Here is a 27,558-nt window from a genome sequence, read left to right on the forward strand (position 1 = left end):
TCAAGACCAGCCTGGGCAACATGGTAAAATCCCGTCTCTATTTAAAAATAATTAAAAAAATTTTATCTATCTATGTCAGTTTATATATAACTCTCCCTAGTCCTCTGGTTGATTCATTCTGTCTTTTCTGTCTTCAGTTATTTATACCAAAACAAGTTTCCGTGGTGTGTTTGAGGCAGTTGAGTCTCTCTCACACACACACACACACACACACACACACTCTCTCTCTCTCTCTCTCTCTCTCTCATAGTTTTAGAATTATACAATGTTTGGGATATAGATAAATAGATCTGTGGGAACCCTATTATTAAGTGACTAGATTCGGTCCCTGGCATCAGATAGTCCTAACTAATCTATTTTTTAAGAAGCAAGTATTGAGCACCACTGTCCACATAGGAACTTTGTTATGTTGAGCTCTCAGCTTTCCTGAGACTCCTATGGCACCGTCACAGCAACATGACGCCTCAGGTGGGGAGGTTTGGGCAAATCACACTGGCTCCCCCTGCCCTGGCCAGCAACACTGAGAGGCAGATGGGCAGGGAGGTGCCTATCCTCAGCCTGAAGCCAAAAACCTTTCTGTTCCCCAGTCTGTGTTTAGAGACCCAAAGAATAAGCCTGTAGTACAGAGGACTTTTATTCTAAAAGAGGCTCTATCCTACATTAATTAGGCTTCGGACTCCAAAAGGATAACAAGCGTGAGTTCAAGTAAGCAAAGCCTTTTTGCTGCAGGGTGTTGGGTCTAATAGCTAATTTAAAAACATCAACAAATCACTGTCCAAAGAAACTTAATTCTGTGACTATTAAGGTATTATCATCTGGCTGGTTTTTTTTTTTTTTTTTGGAGACAGAGTCTTGCTCTGTCGCCCAGGCTGGAGTGCAGTGGCCGGATCTCAGCTCACTGCAAGCTCCGCCTCCTGAGTTTACGTCATTCTCCTGCCTCAGCCTCCCGAGTAGCAGGGACTATAGGTGCCCGCCACCTCGCCTGGCTAGTTTTTTGTATTTTTTTAGTAGAGACGGGGTTTCACTGAGTTAGCCAGGATGGTCTCAATTTCCTGACCTCGTGATCCGCCCATCTCGGCCTCCCAAAGTGCTGGGATTACAGGCTTGAGCCACCGCGCCCGGCCCATCTGGCTGTTTTTAATTCAAGTTGAGTAATCCAATATTTATTGAATACTTACTATGTACAAAATAATTTCCTAGATTCTATAAGGAACACAGAGAAACTAAGACGGTCCTACCTTCAGGCTGCTGCTATCTAATTAGAAAAAAACCATTTTCAATAAAAGAGAATAGTCAGAATAGCCATAGCAAAAAAAAAAAAAAAAAAAAAAAAAGTCAATACATTTGCTTTTAATCAGGCTGTAAGATTTATCTGGAACCAATGACAAATAATAAGCTACTAGTCATTTCTGTCCTGGAAACTGCAATTCATCTCAGTTTGTATGAGCTCCGTCACCTTTGTGCTCCTGCTACTGCTGGTTTGGGACTCAATTTCACTTTAGCAGGGGCGTGGTGGTGTCTATGGTTCCTGCTCAGGCTTTAGGAGCCAGGGACTTCCCTAGTTCACCTGCGGCTCCTGTGTGAGCATCCCCTAGGGAACATGCTGGAAGGCTTCTAACTCAACTACATTTCTTCTGCCCGTGTGGTTGGCAGGCCAACTGGGAGTCTTCTCCAAATTGCCTGCCAAATTTTTTTCCCTCAATTTTAGATAATTTTATTCTCTCTGAAACCCCACAAACTAGATCTAGGTCAGAAAGTCCCGGGGAAGGCCCAGGGCTCAGGATCCATGTTGACCAGCTGAGAGTTCACAAGGAAAACACAGGAGAAGATAACACTGTAGAGTCATGCACAGCTGAACAATGAGGATACGTTCTGAGACATGTGCTGCTGTTGTCCTTGTGTGAACACAGAGTGGACTTAGATGGACCTAGACAGCATAGCCTACCACACACTCCGGCTATATGCCAGAGCCCGTCGATCCTAGGCTATAAATCTGCACAGCCTGTGACTGTCCTGAATACTGTAGGCAATTTAACACCGTGGGAAGTATTTGTGTATCTAAACCTATCTAAACATAGAAAAGGCACAGTAAAAACACTTTATTTATTTATTTTTTGAGACAGAGTCTCACTCTGTTACCAGACTGGAGTGCAATGGTGTGATCTCAGTTCACTGCAACCTCTGTCTCCTGGGTTCAAGTGATTCCCCTGCCTCAGCCTCCCGAGTAGCTGGAACTACAGGTGCCCACCACCACACCCGGCTGATTTTTTTTGTATTTTAGTAGAGACTGGGTTTCACCATGTTGACCAGGATAGTCTTGATCTCCTGGTCTTGAAAATACGTTATTATAATCTTATGGGACCACCATCCTATAGGCAGTTCATCCTTGACCTAAATGCAGTTGTATTGCATGTGACTGTATTACGATCTTTTAATTCAGGGCTTTTAAATATTTTCAAAAGAACTTTCAACTTCCTAAGAGAAGCTTCAGATTTCAATAGTTCTTCACACAAAAAAAGATCTCACTTTCCGAGGAGAGCAAAAGTCTAGTTTTTCCATGAATATATCACGGGTTTGCTTCACTCTCAGCATGGCCACCGTTTGCTTTTCTTTTTTATTAGACTAATTGCCCTGGTGTTCCTGCTTTGTTTAAAAGTGAAACATAAAGAACTTATTATTAATCAGATAAATGAGAGTATGACACTGAAAACATTAAATATCAAAAGGCCTAATATAGAAAAGAGGTTTTAGGTGACTGAAACAGGGAAGAGGACAGTGTAAGATTCATACTGATGAGAAGTATTTTACAATTTGCAAATAAAAAATATAAAAGCAATACATAGCATGGAATGTTATTCAGTCTTACACAGGTAAGAAATCCTGTCATATAGTACAACATGGATAAATATTGAGGACATTATGCTAAAGTGAAATCAATCAGTCTCAAAAAGACAAATCCTGTATGATTCTGCTTATATGAGGTACCTAAAGTAGTCAAATCCATAGACATAGAAAGTGGAATGGTGATTGCCAGGGGCTGGGCAAGGGGAAATAAATGTGGGGAGTTGTTATTTAATGGGTACAGAGTTTCAGTTTTGCAAGATGAAGATTCCTGGAAATCTGTTGCACCAGCATGCAAAGCTACTTAACACTGTTGAACTGACACTCAAAGAAAGTAAGGATGGTTACTTTTATGTGTTTTTTATTACGATTAAAAATAAAAATTATATATATAAATATATATGCAAAACAAATACTTCATACAAGTCACTAACAAAGCAAACATCCCCATTAAACATGGGCGAGGAAACTGAAATGATCTTTCTCCAAACAGGATATGCAAGTGGCCCATAAATACATGAAAAGATGTTCAACATCACTAATCATTAGGGCAATGCAAATCAAAACCACAGTGAGATACCGCTTCACACCCGTTAGGATGGTTATTCTTTAAAGAAACAGAAAACAGGTGTTGGCAAAGATGTGGAGAAATTGGAACTCTTGACTGCAGTCACTGTGGAAGACAACTTGGTGGTTGTTTAAAAACTTGAACACAGAATTACCATATGATCCAGCAATCCTACTATGGGTATAAACTGAAAAAAATGGAAACTGGGGACTCACACAGATATTGGTACACCCATGCTCGTGGCAGCATTATTCACAATAGCCAAAAAGTGAAGCAACCTGAATTCCCTTAGAAGAATGAATGGATACAAAATGTGATGTACATATAAAGTAGAATATTATGTAGCCTTAAAAAGCCAGGAAACTCTGATACATGCTACAACATGGATGAACCTCGAAGACATTGTGCAAAGTAAAATAAGTCAGTCACAAAAACACAAATATTGTATAATTTAATTTACATGAGGTACCTAGAGAAGTCAAATTCATAGAGTCAGAAAGTAGAACAGCGGTTACCATGACGGAGAGGGGGAGAGGGAAAGGGAAGTCAGTGTTGAGGGGCACAGGGTTTCCACTTGGGAAGATGAAAAGGTTCTGGAGATGGACGGTGGTGACGGTTGTGTAACAATGTGAAATACTTAATGCCACTAAACTTTACACTTAAAAAGTGGTTAAGGCCGAGGGCGGTGGCTCATGCCTGTAATCCCAGCACTTTGAGAGGCTGAGGTAGGAGGATCACCTAAGGCCGGGAGTTTGAGACCAGCCTGACCAACATGGAGAAACCCCGTCTCTACTAAAAATATAAATAAATAAATAAATAAATAAATAAATAAATAAATAAATAAAATTAAAATTAGCTGGGCGTGGTGGTGCATGCCTGTAAACCCAGCTACTTGGGAGGCTGAGGCAGGAGAATCGCTTGAACCTGGGAGGCAGAGGTTGCATTGCACTCCAGCCTAGGCAACAACAGTGAAACTCCATCTCAAAAAAAAAAAAAATGGTTAAAAGGGTAAATTTTATGTTATACATATTACCATAATAACAAACGAATTAAGGAAAATATAGAGAACAGAAAAAATGAAATAAATATCACCCATAATTCTCACACCCTAAGCATACCACTGTTATGTTTTCTTCTGGTGTTCTCTGTTCCCTGCATATTTTTATATAGTATTAAGTTTCTTCATGTTACTGGGAAGCCTTTGTAATTTTAAAATCTATACCTATATAAGGAGAAAATTATTCTGTTCATTTCTTTTTAATTTGCAAAATAATTTGAGGCTAAATTATTTGTACTTACAACTTTGTACTTATGACTTTTTACATTATTTTCTTAGGAGAATGTCCTGTAATGAAATCATGGAATCAAAGGCATGAATCCATTTTTAGCATTTAATATACAAGACAAATTGATTTTCAAAAACTCTGTATTAAATTATAACACTATCAGCAAGTTATAAAGGTATTATTCTCATCACACCTTCATCAAAGATTAAGTCATATCATTTTAAAAATATGTTAATTTAATAGAAAAAATATATCTCATGATTTAAATTTGCATTTATCTTAGATTACAAGTAAGGTTAAATTGTTAACAAGTTTCAATACGATTCTTTAGTAGCTACATGATCTCTTTTAAAAATTGTCTTGACGCAATTTCTGCTGATTTGTTAATAGCTTTTGTTGATTCTTCTCATTTTATTTATTTTTATTCATTTTTAAGACAGCGTTTCACTCTGTCACCCAGGCTAGAGTGCAGTGGTGCCATCTCAGCTCACTGCAACGTCTGCCTCTGCCTCCCAGGCTTAAGCAATTCTCCTGGCTTAGTCTCCCGAGTAGCTGGGACCATAGGCATGTGCCACCACTCTCAGCTAATTTTTGTATTTTTAGTAGAGACAAGGTTTTGCCATGTTGCCTAGGCTGGTATCGAACTCCTGATTTCCAGTGATCTGCTTGTCTCGGCCTCTCAAAGTGCTGGGATTACAAGTGTGAGTCACTGTGCCCAGTCTTATTATTTTTAAACTGTATTAAAATGCTGAAATGTTAGTTAACGAATTATGTTTATTATGGTTTTTTTTTCTTCTTTGGCTGAGTACAGGGGAATTTATTGATGTAAACAATGAGGTAGGCCTCCCTAGGTCTCACCCTCTTCAGGGGGTCTGCATAGAACTGTGAGGAGGGGAGAGTCTCAATGTTATAGGGGACTGAGGGTGGCAGGGACACCCCATCAGCTGAGGGCCTCTCTCTTCCTCTCATGCTCTCGCTGGGGCTGGTGTCCAGCTGGCTGCTATTCCTTGGAAGCCATGTGGACCATGAGGTCCACTACCCTGTTGCTGTAGCCAAATTCATTGTAATACCAGGAAATAAGCTTGACAAACTGCTTGTTAAGGACAATGCCCACCCCAGCATCGAAGGTGGAAGAGTGGGTGTTGCTGTTAAAGTCAGAGGAGACAACCTGGTACTCAGTGTAGCCCAGGATGCCCTCAAAGGTCCCCTCCAATGTCTACTTCACCACCTTCCTGATGTCATCATATCTGGCAGGTCAGGTCCATGACCAACACATTGGTGGTGAAGACAAGGAAGGCCATTCCAGTAAGCTTTCTATTCAGTTTCAGGATGACCTTGCCTACAGCGTTGGTAGCACCAGTTGATGCAGGGATGATGTTCTGGAGAGCCCCGTGGCTGTCACGCCAGTTTCTTGGAGGGGCCATCCACAGTTTTCTGGGTGGTGGTAATGGCGTGGACCGTGGTCATGAGTCCTTCCACAATTCCAAAGTTGTCATGGATGACCTTGGCTAGTGGGGGGCAAAGCAGTTGGTGGCAAAGGAGGCATTGCTGATGGTCTTGAGGCTGTTTTCATATTTCTCATCATTCATGCCCATCAGCAGAGGGGGCAGAGGTGATGACCCTTTTGGTATCCCCCGCAAGTGAGCCCCAGCCTTCTCCATGGTCATGAAGACACTGGTGGACTCCACAGCATACTCAGTCCCAGGATCATCTCATTTAATTTTGGTGGCATCTTGCCTTGGACGATAAGTGATGTGATTTTCATTGATGACAAGCTTCCCATTCTCAGTCTTGATGGTGCTGTGGAATTAGCCATGGGTGGAATTATACTGGAACATGCAGACCATGTCATTGAGGTCAATGAAGGGGTAACCGATGGTGACAATATCCACTTTACCAGAGTGAAAGCAGTTCTGGTGACCAGGTGCCCAATACGACCAAATTCATTTACTTTGGCCTTCACCTTTACCATGGTGTTCCAGGGACATGGCTAGTTTTACATAAGAATATGTAGCTGTCTATCAAATGGGAGGAGCAGAGAGCCTGATTCTTACTTTTATGGTTTCTTTTATTGTTCCAAAGCTCTTCCCAGTCTAGAACTTTCGAAGATGATTCAATTTCCCCCCTTGTTTGTTATGGGTTGATGTTGCACACTTCTTCCATCTGGAATTTACTCTGTTGTATAGGACAGATCTTGATGGACAGAGGCAGAGGAGGGGGAACAGCATTAGTGAGGTTTTAGAGGAAGAATTAAATGAAGAGTATGTGGAAAGTGAACGTATGTAAGTCCACTTCTCTGGTGAAATGACCACATTGAGTCATAAAGAGATACCTAAGTGTCCATCAACAGATAAATAAATAAATAAAAAGTGGTATATATACACAATGAAATACTACAAAGCCACAAAAAGAAGAAAATGCAGTCATTTGCCCACGTGGATGAACTTGCATGACATTACGCTAAAAGGAATAAGCCAGGCACAGAAAAACAACTATAGTCAGGTACCACATAATAATGTTTCGGTCAACCACAGACCGCACTGCATATACAATGGTGGTCCCGTAAGACTATAAAGCCCTATTTTTACCATGTTTTTCTGTGTTTAGATGCACAAATATTTACCGCGGTGTTACAACTGCCTACACTATTCAGCACAGTACCACGTGTACAGGTCTGCACCCTAGTAGCAATGTGCTAAACCATATAGTCTAGTTGTGGGGTACGCTCTACCATCTAGGGTTGCACTCTACAATGTTCACTCAGTCATGATATCGCCTAATGATGCATTTCTCAGAATGTCCTCCCATGATTCAGTGACACATGGCTGTACTGTATTAACTCACTTATATGTGGGTTTTTGAAAAGCATATCTCTTAGAAAGAGAAAGTAGAAAGTTGGTCACCTGAGGCGAGGCTGGAGAGGAGAGGAAGAGATGGGGAAAGAAAAGATGTTGGCCAAAGCGTACAAAGTTTCAGTTAGACTATTACACTGCAACTATGACCCTGCATGGTAACCACAGTTAAGTATAATGCTTGTTTCAATATTGCTAAAATAGACTTTTAATGTTCTTACTACAAAAAATGATCAATTGGGAGATGACAGATATGTTAATTTGCTTGACTGAATCCTTCTATAATATATACGTAGATCAAAACATCACATTGTACCCCACAAATATACACAATTATTATTTGTCAATTAAAAGTAAAAATATGGCCGAGTGCAGTGGCTCACACCTGTAATCCCAGCACTTTTGGAAGCCAAGGCAAGTGGATCACTGGAGGTCAGGAGTTTGAGACCAGCCTGGCCAACATGGTGAAACTCCATCTCTACTAAAAATACAAAAAAAATTAGCCAGGCGTGGTGGCACGTGCCTGTAATCCCAGCTACTTGGGAGGCTGAGACAGGAGAACTGCTTTTACCCAGAAGGTGGTGGTTGCAGTGAACTGAGATAGTGCCATTGTGCTCCAGCCTGGGTGACAGAGTAAGACTTCATCTCAAATAAATAAATAAACACAAAAAAGTAAAAAAAAAAAAAAAAAAAAAAAAAAGAAGGGAGGTAGAGATGGTAGGAAGGAGGAGAGGAGAGGCTGCAGGGGTCTGATCTCAGGCATCGTGACCTATCTGGAGGCAGCACCTACAGCCTCAAGTGAGTCTTGGCTGGGTGGAGGAAGCAGGACCTGGGAGGGGCAGCCCAGCTCCTAACAGGAGCATAGAGGAGGAAGGCTCTGCCACGGGAGAGACACCAGACTTTGCAGCTGCACTTGATGAGTGGGAGCAGAAAGTGCTTACGGCATTATAATAATTTGTGTCCAGAATGAAGTGGGATATTCATCTTTACCCATAGTAATTTTCTTCACTGTGATTTAAATGTGTTTGCAAAGGAAGGGCATCTCTAGCCTAGCTGGATACCTGAGCTTTGCTTAGATGTACGGGTGTTTCTGCCACGTAGCTTTCCTACTGCTTTCCAGAAAGAAAAAAAACCAAAAGGCTCAGCAATTTTCACTGCACGGTTCTCTCTCTAGGGTCCCGACAGTTTGTCCATATGCTTATTACTGCGCATTTTTCCAAGTCGCATTTTACAAATTTATTTATTTTTTGAATTGAAAAATATTGTATATATTTATAGTATACATATGTTTTGAAACATGTATACACATATCATATATTCATATACATATATCAAGCTAATTAACATATTTATTACCTCATAGATTTGTCATTTATTTGTGGTGAGAATATTTAAAATTCTACTCTTGTAGTAAATTTCAAGTATACAATGCATCTTTATTAACTATAGTCACCATCTTGTTCAATAGATCTCTTGGACTTACGCCCTAAGGTCACTTTTTAAAGACAAGATCATAGTTCTTTTTCATACAGATTCTCATTTTTAAAGAATGCATGGTTAGCAAATCCATTGGAAACAGTGGAACTTCAAAATGCGAGAGAATTTAAAAAGTAGAAATGTTGGTCTCCAAAGGCCTGCATTTTTGTATGGGCAGAACGCCAGACATTAGCCTCCATCAGATGAAAGTGGACTTTATTGGTGAGAAACTCAGTTTTCCTCTGCACTTGCTCCACTGTCACCTTTGTGATTTGATTCAAAGCTAGCAAGGAAAAGGACACACTTCAGCATAACTCGACATGGGGAGAAGAGACTAAGATATGTGTTCCCACAAGGGAAGTATGAGTGTCTTCTGATGCTGCAATCTGAGGCTTCCGTCCTCATCCCGACCCATGAGGGTTCAGACCTGGCGGAGACCACAGCTCCTGCTAAGGTTACACATCTAGGAGGCAGGGCTGTGAGGCAAGCGAATTAAAAGGTTGCAAAAAGATTTAAGGACCTTAGAGGGAGGGAAAAGAAGAGAAGAGTTTCTGGGGAATGTTCTCTGCCCAAGGTAAAAGGGTGTGACGTGATGCCCCAGAAGGCTCTATAGCTAAGAACAGGGCACTGGAGACAACCAACAGAATAAGTGGAGTAGGTGAGAAAAACTCTCCCTAAATCTCCAAGGCCCTTCAGATTCTGCAGGGCTTGGGACAAAATGCTTGAGATTGAAATAAAGGACTGATTGACTATTTTTCAGGGAGTCCCAGGATGGCCTGAACTGGACAATACAGAATTTGTGGTGTACTGTACCATCTATATGTATATGAAATATAGTGGTGGATTCTCTTTCACAGGAATTTCCTCAGTCATCTGAATCTAGTGATTCTTCCCTCCTCTGATCTACAACACATACTTCTCATTGCTATTGCCTTATGATGAGTCTTCTGTAGTTATCTTGACTACTTTTTATATTATATTATTGGTTACTATTGAACTTTCTTTTCCCGATGGGTAAAAGTAAAATGCATTTTCTAATAAAAAACAGTGCACAAAGAGCCTATCTGGTCAGAAATAAGAGGAAGAAAAAAAAAAAAAAGAGACTCTTGGGGACAGATAAAAGAAAAAAAAAAGATCTTCATGCAATGGAAAAGCTTCTGAAACTTCTCCAGTTTGTAGTCTTTGGAAAGAGAAAAAAAATCAGAAAATCCTAAGACAAAGCATATAGGATCTTAACCATTTTTCACTGCGATTTTTCACTTTGCTTTTTAGGATGCAGATTTTGTTGTCATTAAAATGTTTATCTCTAAAAGTCACACTGTCTCCATGTCGTGTATGCATCTCAGCTACTTCGGCACACTTATACATGGACGTGTGCCTTCTTCAGATCACCTTTGACTCAATACACATACTGTGCTCCGTGACACGGAATTGACAAGATACAATATGAATGATTAACTTTGCAATTAATATTTTCGTTTTTGTTTTTGTTTTTGTTTTTTGAGACGGAGTCTCGCTCTTTCGCCCAGGCTGGAGTGCAGTGGCGCGATCTCAGCTCACTGCAAGCTCCGCCTCCCGGGTTCACGCCATTCTCCTGCCTTAGCCTCCCGAGTGGCTGGGACTACAGATGCCCGCCACCGCGCCCGGCTAACTTTTGTATTTTTAGTAGAGACGGGTAGATGATCTCGATCTCCTGACCTCGTGATCCGCCCATCTCGGCCTCCCAAAATGCTGGGATTACAGGCGTGAGCCACCGCGCCCGGCCCGCAATTAATATTTTCTATATTATTTTCTATAATATAGAGAATGCATTTGCTTTTGGAGCAGGACAGACAGACTTGTGATTTGGTGCTGGTAATTAACTTCTCTGAACATCAATGGGGGTACCTCTCAGAGACCTGGTGAGGTTTCCATGGGATGGCCTGTGATAAGTTCTTATTATCTACGTGCCTGACACATGGTAAGCCCTTAAGACATTCATTCCATTTATAGCCCTTCTTCCCCTCATCACTAAGTCTTTTCTTTCCAGCTGGTTTGGAAGCTCAGTGATGGCAAGAAGCCCATTTTGTACTTCTTGGTATATTCTACAACATTCTAGCACCGTGAGTTGCAGACTTAGGTAATTAACAATTACTTACAAATTTGAATTGAGAATGTGACAGAATGGTGAAAAATCAAAACATGAACCATCATTGCTTATATATCTTATGAAATTTGTTTTGAATTTTTTAAGTATCATTTTCTATAATTACTAAAACCTTAATATAATAACTAGAGAATAAAATGGTTTCACTATTGCTTGTATCTGAGGAATTATATAACATATCAGCAACAAAGGTTCCCAAAAAACCTGCTTATAGAAAATATTAGATACATATTTATTAGAGCGTTCTTTTGGGGGGTTCTTCAGAGTCAAAGGAATATAGAAAAATATTTGTTTTTTAGATTTATTTTTCCTTATTTGAAATTTCAAAGCAAAATTATATGCACATTTGTTTTTTACTCATTAATTTAGTATTTGTAAGAATTTAAGGGCTATCCATCAGGAAAAAGAAAAAGGTACCTTGAATTAATAATGATAATTATAGTAATTGCTATTACTTAATTATGCCAGGTACTTATATAATCTCAAAACAGTACTTTAGGGACAAATTTATTTGTATGTTCTAACATGACCCTAAATTCAACATTCCCCAAATAAAGTTCATTTGCCTGATGTACTCACTATGTGTCAGTATCTGCTTTTAACAGAGGAAGCAGCTAAGCCTCCAAGGATCTGTGGCTTGCCAGCTCACACTAGTTGTTGGGGGTGGCAAGAATCTATTCTCCATGAAGTAATGTACAAAATGGGCCATCTCAACTACCACCGCTACCTGAGACATCATTAGGTTAAAAAAATGCTTAATGTTCTCTATCAAAACTGAATGCAAGATTAAACCTGTAAAAGAACAAACTGAACAAAGAATGATTAATACCATAATGTAAGATTATGGCATTCCTCATACCCCACCCTCCTTCCAAGAACAAACCAATCTCTATTGCCTCTGTTTAAAAAAGACTCTCCTATTAGGAAAGAAACACTTGTAAAACTTACCAGAATGGGAAAATTAATCATTAGCCCGTTCTAATGATTTAGAGCATTGTTTAGAGAGAGAAATAACACCGTCAGCAGGACCATTGCAGCTAGGCAGGTTCTTAGACAACACCCCTATAGTGACAGCAGTTACCACTGAAATGCTCCCCGGGAACATGGAACTGTAACTTGTAGTAGAGGTTTCTTTCCCAACAAAAGACAGGCACAGAGAGCCTATCTGGTCAGAAATAATGGGAAGAAGAAAAAAAGACGCTCTTGGGGACAGATAAAAGAAAATAAAAGATCCTCACAGAATGGAAAAGCTTCTGAAACTTCTCTACTTTGTAGTCTTTTGAAAGAAAAAAATAATCAGAAAATCCTAAGACAAAGCACACAGGATCTTAACCATTTGTCACTGAGATTTTCACCTAGCTTTTTAGGATGCAGGTTTTGTTGACATTAAAAAGTTTACCTCTAAAAGTCACTCTGTCTCCGTGTCATGTATGCATCTCAGCTACTTCGGTAAACGTATTCATGCACATGTGCCTTCTTTAGGTCACCTTTGACTCAATACACACACTGTGCTCCATGACATGGAATTGACAAGATACAAAAGAGCAATTAACTTTGCAATGTTATTTATTATGCAATATGAGATGTTTAATTGGTCTCTGGTCATTTGCTTCTGGTTAAGCTTTTTTTTTTTGAGACAGAGTCTCGCTCTGTCACCCAGGCTGGAGTGCAGTGGCGTGATCTCTGCTCACTGCAAGCTCCGCCTCCCGGGTTCATACCATTCTCCTGCCTCAGCCTCCCGAGTAGCTGGGACTACAGGCGCCCGCTGCCACATCTGGCTAATTTTTTGTATTTTTAGTAGAGACAGGGTTTCACCATGTTAGCCAGGATGGTCTTGATCTCCTGACCTCGTGATCCACCTGCCTCGGCCTCCCAAAGGGCTGGGATTACAGGTGTGAGCCACCCTGCTGAGTCTGATTAAGCTTTAATGCTCATTCTCTTCCCATGTATGAGTTTTCTTACCTTCTGATATGAGTTTTGTTGCACCCCCCAAAATGTATATGTTGAAGCCCTAACCCCTACTATTACAGAATGTACATGTATTTGGAGATAGGTTCTTTAAAGAGGTGATTAAGGTAAAAATGAGGCCATATGGGTGAATCCTTATCCAATATGACTGGATTTCTTATAAGAAGAGATGAGGACACAGACACAAGGAGGAATGACCAGGACACAGGGAGAAGCTGGCCATCCAAGCCAAGGAGAAACCAACCCTGCCTACACCTTGATCTCAGACTTCAGCCTCCAGAACTGTCAGGACATCAATTTCTGTTGTTTCAGCTGCCAGCCTGTTGTCCCTTCTCATGGTGGCCTGAGAAAACCAAAATCCCTTCTGAGGGCAGGTCCCTCCAATGGTCTCCCCTGACTCAGGGTGGCTTCTGTCTCCACAATGTCTCAGAGGTCATATCACTTCAATTACCCAAGTCTGCCCTGTGTTAGATCATTCAAATGGAAATCCCAAGTCCCCACTGACCGACAAAGTCTCAGGTGCACATTTTTGGCTGCCTTGAGACTGCTTCACTTGTCTGTTCTGACAGCACTCTAAGCTCCCGGTGTCTAAAACAATTCCTCTTCTGATGAGACTGATGTACTCCTGTCACATTCACCCTGTCACCCAGGCTGGGGACTCTACAGCCATCTTTAACATTCTTTCCTGATGCTTCTCACAGCCAAGCATTCCCTTTCCTTGCCACTCCTTCATTTTCACTTCTTTGGCATTTTCTCTGCCTCAACCTCGGTTGAGGCCTATTTATGTTAGGCCAGTCCACAGTCAACTCCTAACTGAATCCCCTGCCCCTAGTCCTGCCTTGTCGCATGCATGTCTCACCAGCCCAGGTTCATCTTTCCCCTTCTAGTCCATTTCGGTGTTTGGGCCTTTCTTTTGCCCACAGAGCTCAGCCCGTTCTGAAGGCCCTGGCATATTTGATTCCTGACCACTCTTCACCATTGTCCCCTGCCTGTGCCCTCCATTCAGACAGGTTTATTGACCAATCCCAACCTTGTGTTCACTCGGCGATGTCTTATTTCCGCCCTCATTGTTTTTGCTCAAGCCATTGTCGCTTCTTGGAAATCGCTTGCGTTTATCTAATCCTAACCCATTCTTCAAAGGTAATTTCACATCTCATGACTGTGTGAACCCTTATTCAAGGACACCAGCCACATGATCTGCCTCCTTGAGTTCCTCTAACATATCCTGGTCGCCTTTCTACTTGATTAGCAAGAACCTCTGAGCCACATGTGATGCCCCAGTGTCATACTGTCTCCCTTTCTTCTTGATGTGATTTATGTTATTGCTTTCAGTTCCATTTTAAAGTCTCTTTGGAAAACAGACTTTTTCAACAAGAGGACTCAAATGCTCCAGGCCTGGCTCGTACTAAGCTCTGAAAAAATATTAGCTATTAGCTATTAAGTTATAAGCAAATAAAAAGTTAAGCTAATTACAGCTCATGGCACTCCTGTGGTTCTCATTTTTGAATCTCACTTTTCATTATTAGCAGTATTTTTTGGGCATATGATGTAACTTTCCGATCAGACTTTACTTCTTAAAGGCTGGGCTTTTGACTTACTTTTTTTTTTTTTTAACATAGAACAAAATAAATACTCTATAAATGTTCTCTGTTGAGTGAAGAGATATCTACTTCCTAGGAAAACTAACGTATGCTTTAATAGGATGCACTGATAAACCTGAAGGACGGGTTTACTGTTCAGTAGTACTTTGTTCATAAATGTAGAAACACCTGCTTTGGGGTTATAGGGAAACTTCTTTCTTTTAAATTTGTACAGGCTTGAAAAATAGTTGTGCTCTATAAATACCCCAGTATGAGTCATTTGCTTAACTAAACAGCTGCTTACTCATTAGCCAAATGCACTTCATTTTAAGGCATACACTTAAATGAATTTTCTCCCATGCCTCTCTCCCTCCCCTAAGAGCCAGAAAAGTGATGTGCAGATAGTTTTCTGGAATACAAAAGAGATACACGTCTGCCTTTGACATGGGGAATCTAAACTCCGTGATGCAGCAGAAAGTTGTCCCAGCTCAAATTCATAAGCTGTCCGTATATGCTCTGATTGTTCTTGTAACACCACAGTCCTTCATTTTCTATTCCCATCTCTCCCCACACACCTCTGGAACATCCTCCCTCTTCCCATCCAAACCCAATGTACCAATTCTCCCATTGGGGCAGCTGGCAGGGCTTTGTTCTTTTTTTTTCCTTCTGTCACCATCGACCGTTTCTTATGTAGGTAGATAGTCTGCGTCAAGACCACTGGCAGAAGCCATTTATTTTCATAAGTGGAAGCAAATGACAAGTATTCTTATAAATCCTTTTGTAAATATGGAGACACAGATCAACCTCTACAATGAGTGGCATTCAGCTATCACTTTCTATTCTTCAACTTATTTTGAATGATAAGTTGAAGTTACAAAGCAACGACTCACATCTTTTTAAATTTTTATTTTAACTTTTTTTAAAAGATGAGGTCTTGCCATGTTGCTCGGGCTGGTCTCGAACTTACGGCCTCAAGCCATCTTCTAGCCTCAGTCTTCCAAATATGTGGGATTTCACCTGTGTACTACCATGCCCGGTTTCATACTTTTATTTTCTTTAAAACTGGTCAATATCACCATGAGTTCCTTCTTTTGGAAGCCAGTAAATGTCTAAATGTTTTGAGAGAGTCCAGAGGAGAACTTTGATTTCTAGAAAGACCAAATGGGAAGAAACAGATATAGTCTCCAGAGTTCCATATATAGTGTAGCTATTCTCAGCAGGATTCCAATCCAATGTGGATTTTTTCCAGCCTGCAGAGGACATTTTCAAACGCCCAAGGCTGACATTTAGTTGGTATCCATTTGGTACGATTGTACTTCGTTAAAATCACTTTTATACCAGTTGGTAATTACTTATTGTCCTGAGCCCCCCGGATACTGAACCCTTCAACGCTGACACCCTGCCTCCCACAAAAACGTCCTATGATTTAGCAACTAAAAAGTTAATGCCCGACACAGGATGAGGCTCTGACTATGCAGAGCCATTTTGAGTGGACACTGGTTAAATATCTTGAATATCACCCTGCAAATAGTGCTTGTTTCCAGGTATGTTAGGTATTAATTATTTTCCGGAAAGCAATCTGACTGTGCTAGCTTTGAGAATGAGAGCATTTACCTCCCTCGGTTTATTTACCTCCCTGGGGTTTATTTTCCTCATCTGTCAACTGGTAGAGTGCCCTGGCTTAGGGCTCAGACTGGGTTCCAGAGTTGCCTTAAGGGGAGATTGCTGAAGGATAGAAACCTGGCCCCACTTCCTGCAGAGCAGCTCCTCCTCCAGGCCTACTCACTGGGGTCCCCATTTCCTTGACTGTTTGGAGAAAGGAGTTTGAAAACTGAATTTTGCTGCTAAAAAAAAAGTTTGGAAAAAAAAAAAAAAAACTAGCTTCAATAAGCACTAATCTTTCATCCTTTCTAAAAACTGTAAAATTCAATTATGACTACAATTAACAGAAAGAATGGCATCTGTCTACCAAGAGCAAATAGCTACATTGGGCCTACTCGGTACCAGGCATTGTTCCAAGGGCTTTGCGTGTTTGAACTCATTTCACCCACAGAACTATGCCTATGTTATAATTATTATTACAGTTATTAAAGTCCAAAAAGTGTATGTTCAGAGGTATTTATTTTCACTTTTATAATTTTCTTAGATACATTTGAGGTTATAATTTATTCAAAGCTAACATTCCTACAATGACTATTTAATGAAATGTAATCATGATAACATCTTTCTTATATGCTCCAATTACAGATTTCTATGCATATTTTAAAGAGCGTTTTGTCTTTAACATTTGGATTTTATCTTGACATCATTAGATTAACAGTATGTACTATGCTTTATAAATTATACATTAGACTATGTATGTACTTTCTCTGTGGCTTATACCAGTGGTCCCCAACCTTTTTGACACCAGGGACTGGTTTCATGGAAGACAGTTCTTCTACGGACCAGGGTGGGGGATGGTTTTGGGATGATTCAAGCCCATTACATTATTGTGCACTTTATTTCTGTTATTAGATTGTAATATGTAATGGAATAATTATACAACTCACTATAAGGTAGAATCAATGGGAGCCCCGAGCTTGTTTTCCTGCAACTAGATGGTCCCATCTGGGGGTGATGGGAGACAGTGACACCAAAGTGTGTTGCTTATGTCCAGTTCACTCTGCAATCTCGTTTGGTTGCTGTCACTGCAATCTCAGGATATTCTGCCTTGACTTTAATCCAGAACATATGGGGATTTGGAGTTCTCTCAAAGATACATTTAAGGACACTAGATGCAGCTATACAATTGAAGTACATCAACTCACTTGCCACTATAAAGCCTGCCACCAGAGGCAGCTTAATTGTCACTTGCCACACACTGATAGGATTTTGATAAGAGCCTGTAAGTAATTGATTTATTATGGTCTCTGCACAGTCAAACCTCTCCGCTAATGTTAATCTGTATTTGCATCCACTCCCCAGTGACTGCATCACCTCAGCTCCACCTCAGATCATCAGGCATTAGATTCTCACAAGTTGCATGCAACCTAGATCCCTTGCAGGCACAGCTCACAATAGGGTTGGTGCTCCCATGACAATTTAATGATGTCGCTGATCTGACAGGAGGTGGAGCTCAGGCAGTAATGCAAATGATGGGCAGCGGCTGTAAATACCGATGAAGTTTCCACTCACCTGCCGTGCAGCCTGATTCCTAACAGGCCATGGACCCGTACTACAGGAATGTCTGAAAGATGCACTGTGTACTGTACGAGTATCAGTCTGTGGCCTGGGGGTTGGGGACCTCTAGCTTATACTGTTTGTTTCTTCACTTTCAACCAGACCTGGAAATCAGTTTCTAATGCCAGTCTGTGGCTGTGGCTCTGGGTAGCTGTAAATGTGCTCAGACATTTCCTGAGCTCCAGCTCCTGACTGCCATAGCTTAACTGGGATAAACAGCTGAATGCAAATCTGAGCACGAAATTCCTCGTCACTGTCCTTTTCCGAAACATGAGTTTATGGAAGGCATCACGGGCCCTGCCTGCTCCCTCCTGCCTCCACTGCTGTGCTTCCGAGGCACTGGGTTGCTCAGGATCTTGTGCTTTTCCCTCCCAGGGCCTGGTCCCTGTGCTCCTGGATGGAAGGGAGTTGCTGGCCATAGTTCCCTGGTTCCCTGGAACAGCCTAACTTGGGTCCTTGCTGGTGGATGGCACTGTCTTTTCTTAGTGAGTCCAACAGAGTTGGGAAATGGAAACTATATCATGTGAGAAAGTAAAGCTGCAAGGGATGAGGAGGAGAAGGTTCTGAGGGTTCCTGTGTTTTAATAAAGTGGCAAAGCACAGGAGAGAGGGATTCCACTAATTCCTGTAGCCTTTACAGGCAGGAACAGAGCTGGTGTCAGGCAGGCTCAGGAGGCTGTGTGTCAATGAAGAGAAGGAAGACTTCCTGTCCACTGAGCTATCCACACTGAGGCTGCATCCACACAGTCATTGTATGATAACTCATCAGGGATGACAGATGAATCCAAACAGGATGTGTAGCTTGACCACATGAGCTTTATGCAGCATTAACTATCCATCCAAGACTTCAACTATTTTGTCTTAATGATCCCCCAAACAGACGTTAACTTGTCAGTCTTGACTTGAAGTTAAAAAACAAAAGACCTCATTTCTTGTATCTCTAAAGCACCAGCCCAGTCTGAGATTTTATAGTTTTTTGCTGATGTCTTGCTCAGGCTTTTTCAATAAATATTGAAATGATTAGAATTAAATAGAATTCTTATATATTTGTATTTGTTCATCTCCTGTCTGTATTTTGGGTTGGGGGGATAGAGTTCAAGGAAAAGGGTAAGAGACATGGTTGGTTTATGTCTGGAGTCAAAGCCTTATGTTAATGAGGAAGCTCTGTCAGGGGAATTTCAGATATTGGCCAGTGGCAGTGGTGGGAACCTGGGGGTTGGTGTCCTTGAAATAATATCACAGAGGTGGTGAGTGGCCAGTGTGCCTGGATGACCCAAAGTTGAATGAGGTCTCTTCTGGAGGCTGACTGCCCAAGCAGCCTGAAGAATCACAGAGATACTTTTTGGTTGGTATTGCCCTTCTCCTTTCTCCCCAGAGCTATGCCTGATTTGGGCTGAGACAGCAGAAAATACACAATGCCTGTTTCAGACATTCCTGCTTTAATATGTTAATATCTCGCCCACTCTCCAGACCAGGAATCTCATATCTTGTCCTACCCTTTTCCACACAAAAAGAAAACTACATTACATATAGAATATTTAACTGTAGCTGTTACTTATCCCATTGTCACTAGCCATGTTGACTTCTTTTTTGTGCGTGTGTCTTGCCTTGACACGCTTTCTTTATTGAAGACCATGGAAAAATGGATTTCTTTGTGATATTTTGAAAAACGGCAAATTGAAGAGATTTTTATCTCTGGAGACGGAGCTTTTACACCATAGAGCACTTCTCTTCCCTGATGGCTAACCCAATCACATAGTTCCACAATAAACAAGATACATCTAGATTAATAAGACAGTATGTGCAGAAAAATCCTTTTACTCTTTGTGGTTTCTTTCCCTGTGCCTTGAAAATGTTCATTAAAAATCTCCTACTTAGTCTGCCTCATTATATTGGTTTACTCATCTTGGTCTCCCTATTTTAATGATTTAAATCACAGTTTGAAAAGATTTCCTGTTTGGAACATCCTTGGCCAGGCCATTACTTTGTAAAGTAGGGAAGTCTGGAGGCCATAGTTGTTCTTTTGAACTTAGTTCATAAAATGATTGTTGAACACTGATCTATCAGCTTTTCTCTTCTCTTTATCAAAATTAATAATTCACATGAAAGCCACCTATTTAAATGGAGTCTCAGCTGGGTACCGTGGTTTATGCCTATAATCCCAACACTTTGGGAGGCTGAGGCGGGTGGAATGCTTGAGTCTAGGAGTTCCAGACCAGCCTGAGCAACACGGTGAAATCTGTTTTCTACAAAAATTACAAAAATTAGCCAGGTGTGGTAGTGCACAACTGTAGTCTCAGCTACTGGGGAGGCTAAGGCGGGAGGATCACTTGAGCCTGAGAGGCAGAGGCTGCAGTGAGCCATGATTATGCGACTGTACTCCAGCCTGGTGACAAGAGCCAGTCTCTAAATAAATAAATAAATAAATAAATAAATAAATAAATAAATAAATGGAGTTTCATTGTTAGCAACTTATACAACCTGGAAAAATCAACTGAACTGTAAATATTGGCATGGATAAGTGCATAAATACTTTCAAAAAGAATTACAACTTCTCTGTAATAACCATCAAGACTATTTAGCTAACAGGAGGTCCCTGGAAGACCTTTCAGATCTGTCTGTAAAAGAAAAGGAACCCTGGCAATTCACAAGACAACTCAGCAACGTTGCATCTGCTCCTGGGGCAGGTAACAAAATCCAGTTTTAAATTTTGCTCTAAACAGTTAAGGAGATAATCAAGTCAGCTTGGGATTGGGTTGTGCACAGGAAGGCTGCAAAAAGATTACAAAATAGCCTCCCCCTGGCAGAAATGTAAAAAAGCCATTCCATGATTTTTTTTTTTCAGTTCTGCCAACGATTCATCTTCAGAAGACAAGCAGATGAGGAGACAAAACCTACTGATGTGGGTACCCAAGCAGGAACCCCCCTCTTGCACCGGCGACTCAAGTGGGAAGAAGGTAGGAAATCAACAGCACAGGGGAAAGAAAGGGAAAAGGAGTTTGGAAACAAGATAAGACAGGCTTCTTTTGAATAATGGAGAGGACTCTTAGAAAAAAGAAAAGAAACAGAATAAATTTGTATTCACTGATTCCATTTCAGCGCAGCAAATGCTCATTGGCTTTAATCAATTGCTTTCTTACAGAGTTTTGTCCATATGTATGTGACAAAATCCGCGGTCATTTAATGACAGACTTAGAATGTGTGCTGAGAATGAAACCGTTGAGATTTCCTTGTCTTTCCTCCTTTCAGTAAAAATCAGGAAGGGGAGAAAGGGAGGGGGTGAGGGTGGGACAAGGAGACCAATATTTTATAAATGTGACAACACGTTTTGCATTTGAATTATTTATTTTCTGTGATGGAATTTCAAGTGGGTTATTGCAAGGAAAGGAAAAACTGGAAATTGACCAAACATGGTCCAGGCTGGGGATGATGAGTTTAGTAGGGGCTTTAATGGGGCCTCCTAAGCGATTCAGGAGAGAATGAATCTCTCACAGGTTCCCTTCTCATGGGATCACTGACTAAGCTTCCCCAAATCAGGGTGCAGCAACAAAATCAGGGTGCAGCATCTTTTAAGTGGGCTTAAGAAGACCCACTTAAAAGCTTATCATAGCGAGATGTTGAGAAGACAAAGTTTTAGATTTTTATAGAGCAGAAAATGATTCCTTTTGAACCAAACAAAAGACAAGATATATGGGATGAGGAAAAAAAGCTTCTGTCTAAAAGCCCGACGTGTGTAAGACTTTCCCTCCACTGTTGTTTTCCCTTTGGTTTGGTAAGAATGTGGTGAGTGAAGTAAAAAGAAAAGGCGAGAAGAACCACAGAGACCCCCTCGAAGCGTAAAACTCTGTTAATTAAGAGTGAGAACGTTCAGTGGCCTGTGACCCTCCCTTTCCTAGGCCACCATCCCCAAGGCTTGGCTCTTCCCTGCCTTGCTCCAGGTGGTCCAGGCAAGGGCCTGGATGGGGGTACTGAGGGTGGGGGAGACAGCTCTGGGTCCTTCTGTGCCACTTCCTCCCTGTGCTGGTGTTTCAGCAGCAATCTGCTCCTCTGCGATGGCAGCCTGTCCACAGCTCTAGTGCCCACAGACTTGGGGACCCCCTTCCTTCCCCTCGTCTGACTCTTCAGGCCTACAGTGGTGAGGGCTTCCCACTGTGCTTATCTCTGGGTACCTCAGCCTCTCTGGCTGTATTTTCTTAACCCTGTTCCCTACTCTGTAAACAGACCCTACTTTAAGTTCACCTCAGCCCTCTTAATGAGATTCTCTTTCATGGGATTCTGACTGATAGAGTGGGGCTAAAAAGATCTCAAACCTGAAAGAAGCTGAGGGAAGCTGAAATTTCGAGTTGCAGAAACCTGGATGCTTGCCACGATATAGAGGAGGGCAAACCATTTATTATTTATACAATTTCAGGCAAATAGGTTATAGAAATTCCAGGTACAAAAGATCTGAAGAGATGACTAAAAACCAACTGGGATTAATTATATTAATCATGGACTTTTAAAATCACCAGAACCACCAGCTGCTCAATTACAAAGTCCAAAAAGACTTCAAGAATTATTCAAAACTAAATAATGTCAACTCTCTAGAATGATTTATTCAAATTTAAGTAGGCCAGACTCACAATTTGGAGCACAGCTCTTTAATACATATAGATTCTAATTTTCTCAAAGAGAAAGAAAAATGGATTTGTTACTTGACTATTAGAAAATTCGTTGCATATTTAAAAAGCAAGAGAACTTAACTGTCTGCCTGTTTCCAGTCTGAGGTATAAATGTTTACCTCATCATATATTAAGTATCTATAGATTATGCTCAATACTTTTTGCAAAATGTAGCATAAAGTCACTACTCATGCCATTAAAATAGACAACAACTATGTAATTTCAGAAAATGTAAATAAGTTTTCCTAGCTTTTGATTTTTTTTTTTTTTTTTAGCTTTGGCCTTATCCTTTTAGGTAGTGGCTGGCATTATGGATTAATTACTTAATACACTTTTGTTGCCTTAGAATTCACTGAGTTGAAATGGAGTGAGAGCTACGATGCTCTCAGAATATCCTTAAAATGTGCTGCAAAGAAGCCTGGCTGGGTAGAAGAAAATAAAAGGAATGGTGGATACAAGTAAAGGTTAAAATGAGGTAGGAACTAAATATTATACTGGCACTTGGGGTTACTATTTATGAATTGTTACTTTCTGGCAATGCTCTACTCTTTTGTATCTTCTTTGGGGCAGAGAATTCCATAAGAAAGACCTTTCCAGGAAGAGCTTGTCCCTAAGCTTATGGGCTCAGGGTTTGAACAAAGCGTCTCTTCCAAGACCTTGTGAATAATATGCATATGGTCCATATAAATTCACAAAGTAAAGTGAAATGAACACATTCTTTTCTTGCTATTAGACCCCGTTTATCGAACTAGCTGCTGGTGATTTGAGCGCTCCTTTCCAAGCCTCGTGAGAGTTCTGCTCTAACAACACTGCCCCCTAGTGTTCTCTCGCTTTGGTGCAACGTGAGTAAAAAAACCACAAGATTTACTTTCAATACACACACACTGTATTCATCAGTGTTTTGCTATAGAGAATGTAAGATATCTTTCTGTAAATTATTTATTTAATCTTATTTATTTATCCCAATAAGATATTAAAGCATGCTAAGCTGGAATGATTTTTTTTTCATAAATGGGTAAAGGCAAAAGTAAAAGTTTAGATACTATGAAATAATTCCTGATCTAATAAACGGAGACAAATTACCTAATATTTTTGGGCACCTATTATGTTAGACATGTAAGAAATACTGTATTAAAAGTGAAGTCTGAGTAAGCCTAATTCAGTACGTAACTTTTAAAGTTAGAAACATTCTAAATATATTTATTAATTTGATCTCAAATTTGGGGAAAATAGTAAAGATGGAAGAGAGAAAAGGGAGAATTTTAAAATTTTACATATCTAAGTTGTTTGGTATTATGTTTTAATTGAAAAATATTTTAAACAAGTCCATTCTGATAAGATGTAGAAATTCTACTTGCAGCTTTAGGACAAAGTGAATTTAAAACAAAGGCTTTCTACTTGAAAAGTGGCCAGTGTGACTAAGAAATGGAGTTTCTAAATTTTCATTTCATTTTAATTAACTCCGTTGATTTAAATTTTAAAACTGATACTCAAATCAGTCATTGAAAACTTTTAAGTATGTTTGTAACAACTTAGGTATCTGAATCTATTTTTTTCAAATGTAAATTTTAAGATATCTGTTTAGATTAAATATTCCTAATAAAAATATAGCATTTGAATTGCAAGTGCTGTAAGTGAAAAATGTACACCACATTTCAAATGTTTCATACAAAGCCAAAGGAAAGTCATATTTCTCATTAATAATTGTTATATTTAGTACATGTTGACATTGATATTTAGATCTATTATGTCAAACAAAATATATTAAAGTTAATTATATTGGTTAAAAAAATAAAAGTTTTCTAATAGTATAGAAATCATAATTATGTATTTATCTATCTGAACAAACTGAGAGAATTAAGTTTTCAGATTATTAAAAATTGAAAATCTATCTGTTTTCCATGGTGCAGTTCATATACCACTGGTGATAAATTACTTTAGCCAATGCAAATATATAGGCTTTTTATTGTTATGCATTATCTGAGCAATAGTGAAAATGAAACTGAGATATCAAATCTATGATTTTGCAGATACTGATGTTTAGGACTACATTACACATTAATTACAGTGCTCATGTTTATAAATTTTTAGTAACTTTGACCCCACCATTAAAACGGATTAGAAATATAAGTTGCAGAGTTTTCTAAAGCCTGGGTTTTACTGTTTCTATCCTTCTGGTGTCATTTAACATGTTCCTCTGTCCAGCGTATTTCCTGTAAGTTGTAGTTAGAATTAAGAACAACACCATACAACAGAAATATGAGCCACAAATATAATTTTAAATTTTATAATACACATTTAAAAAAGAAAAAATAACAATTAAAATTAATTTTAATAATACAATTTTATTTAATCCAATATGTCAAAAATATTATGTATGTAGTCAATATTAAAAATTATTGAGATAGGTTACTTTTTTTCATATAAAGTTTTCGCTATCTGGTTTGTATTTTACATGTACAGAACATCTCAATTTGGCCTACTCACATTTCAAACGCTCGGTAGCCACGTGGGACTAGTATTGAATACAGTAGACCCAGGGACATCATCAGATTGAGGTTCAATTTTTGGCCAAAATACCCGATAGGTGGTGGTGTGTACCTTCACACAGAAGCATATGTCTGGTGGCCTTTTTGTGATGTTGGCAGTCATTGATTATCATTGTCTACACCCAATAATTCATTAAAGGTTCCAAAATGGTGATACTAGAATTTTAAACATCCTTCTTCGTTTATTAGATGGAATGCTTCTATCAAGAGAAACATCTCATCAACTACTTGGTTACTTGGAATAATATGCATAGGGAAGTTAGAAAAAATGGTTGATCTCTTCCTTTTATTTGCTAGTTTTTTAAAATAACGATTTTGGTTTCCTTGCATTTTCCAAGGATGATCAATACTATTTTATTTTAACAGTATCTTTAGGAATTCATGAATTTTAATATTTGATGTGTTTCAGTTCATTGCAGAGTTAACTTAATTGCAGAGTTCTGATATCAACAAAGCAGTTTATGATATTCCAGGTCCATCTTGTACACTTCCTTCCATAGACCTGTAATCACCTATTTCTTCAGGGAGCCTTTGATTCCTTTTAGTGGAAAATGGTATGTAGAGAACATTATCTGTGTGTGAAAGGTTGAGCATGTTCTGTCTTTACAGAGAACAAAGCTAGAGAACATGTATTTTAATAAGGTAATATTCATCATGAATTCATGATAATGTTTCCTATTCAAATTCAAGTGGAGGACTTTTTTTACAGTGTCCTTTTCCCTGTCAAATTTCAAATTTTATTGACATGAATACAATTATTCATTTGCTGTATTCATAATACACACGTGTAACAGTCAAATAAATATAAGACTACCACTAGCAAAATGATTACAAAAGTCAGCTTAAGATACTTTGCAGTTGTTTTTGTCCTTATGATAAGATTCTGCTAAAACAGTCAAATTACTGTGTTTTACAGTCACTTGGAATAGTCCCTTAGGTGCTGTTCTGCCACCTACTGGATAGACAGGCTCAATAGTCTTATTTTACTTTTGATGTTTAGGAATCACTTTATTTTAAATTTAATTTTGCTTTATAATAATGCAAAGCTTTACATGACTCTAAAGCCAAATTTACAAAACAAGACCAGTTTTTCTCCCTGCCTCCTCAATCTTATTTCCTTTCTCTACCTTTAAATATTTTATCTTTAAATGCAGTGATTTATATGTCCGTTAGTATATATTTGTACATAATTTGTAGACAAATTATACAAAATTGATATATATTTGTATTTTTTTATCCCCTATCTCCTTTGTTAGATAATTGGTAGCATACTATACAGACTTTTCTCCACCTGAAACATATATATTATTATTAAAAGTTTATATGTATATAACCTGGAGTGTTGGATTTTGCTTTGTTAGGTAATCTGGAAATCTTTTTATAAATGTAAATGTAATCAGTAAATGTATTTTTAGGATCCAAATGCTTGGCATCACCTTTGTCACATTTGTTACATGTTATTTCCATCCATACAAGCATGCAAACATATTCACATCTATATACCCGTGACTACCTCTATCTTTATTGCCTTACATTTCTACCCTTTTCCTATGTGGTCGATATCAAGGCTGCTCCATGAACTGTTTGCTACCAAGCTATGATGACTTGTGAATAGACAGTAAAAACAACAACAACAACAAAACACATTTAGAAACATTTAAAGTAATTTGATATTGCCACTAAATTCAAGTATATGATTTTGTATATTACAAGTGTCGCTTACAAATTATTGGGGGAAAAAAGTAGTCCTTCTTACAGAGTCTGAAAAGCACTTGCCTACATTATTTGTTTGTGTGCATGTGTTCTCTCTCGCACGCCTATCTTTCTGTTCTGTGGGTTTACTTGAGACAGGGTCTCACTCTGTCATCTAGGCTAAAGTGCAGTGGCACCAATATAGCTCATTGCAACCTCAAATTTCTGGGATCAAGGGATTGTCCCGCCTCAGCCTTCTAAACAGCTGAGACTACAGGCACATGCCACCGTGCCTGGCTAATTTTTAAAATTTTTTGTAGGGAATAGGGTTCTCACTTTGTTGCCCAGGCTGGTCTTGAACTCCTGAGCTCAAGCAATCCTCCCACCTCGGCCTCTCAAAAAGCTGGGATTACAAGTGTGAACCACTGCACCCAGACTCTTTTTGTATTTAGAAATGTTTGTGGTATTTTGTTCTGAGCCCTTTATTAACATCTTTATATAATCTAGAATTTTATTAATATCTGTAAATAATACCTTTAGTCCCATTTTTACTTTTTCCCCCCATCCTACTATGAATAAAATTGAAATTAGCTAATAATCCCTTCTTCACCTTCTCCCCTGTTCCCTGGCATCTATTTTCAACAGGTATGTTTTTATTCTCCATTGATATCCTTGAGGCAATCACAGAGCTTATTCTACTTTTTATATTCTCTTTCCAATT

The 27,558-nt window shown here is 39.4% G+C and overlaps 1 protein-coding gene, 1 long non-coding RNA gene and 1 pseudogene across 6 annotated transcripts in view; 1 reads left to right on the forward strand and 2 right to left on the reverse strand.

Moving 5' to 3' along the window:
• DLGAP1 (DLG associated protein 1) overlaps nucleotides 1–27,558 on the reverse strand; it is a 951,759-nt gene that overhangs the window by 465,149 nt on the left and 459,052 nt on the right. The window lies entirely within an intron of this gene.
• Nucleotides 1–27,558, forward strand: part of LOC140709009 (uncharacterized) — a 52,073-nt gene that overhangs the window by 11,506 nt on the left and 13,009 nt on the right. Inside the window, exons 2-4 of the long non-coding RNA XR_012089331.1 lie at nucleotides 20,781–20,892; nucleotides 22,943–23,071; nucleotides 23,330–23,438. This is a non-coding gene — a long non-coding RNA (uncharacterized lncRNA). The remainder of the gene's footprint in view (nucleotides 1–20,780; nucleotides 20,893–22,942; nucleotides 23,072–23,329; nucleotides 23,439–27,558) is intronic.
• On the reverse strand, nucleotides 5,208–6,921 carry LOC103222708 (glyceraldehyde-3-phosphate dehydrogenase pseudogene; annotated as a pseudogene).

Source organism: Chlorocebus sabaeus, chromosome 18 (assembly GCF_047675955.1).
Source record: "Chlorocebus sabaeus isolate Y175 chromosome 18, mChlSab1.0.hap1, whole genome shotgun sequence".
In the NCBI taxonomy this organism is placed as follows: domain Eukaryota; kingdom Metazoa; phylum Chordata; class Mammalia; order Primates; family Cercopithecidae; genus Chlorocebus; species Chlorocebus sabaeus.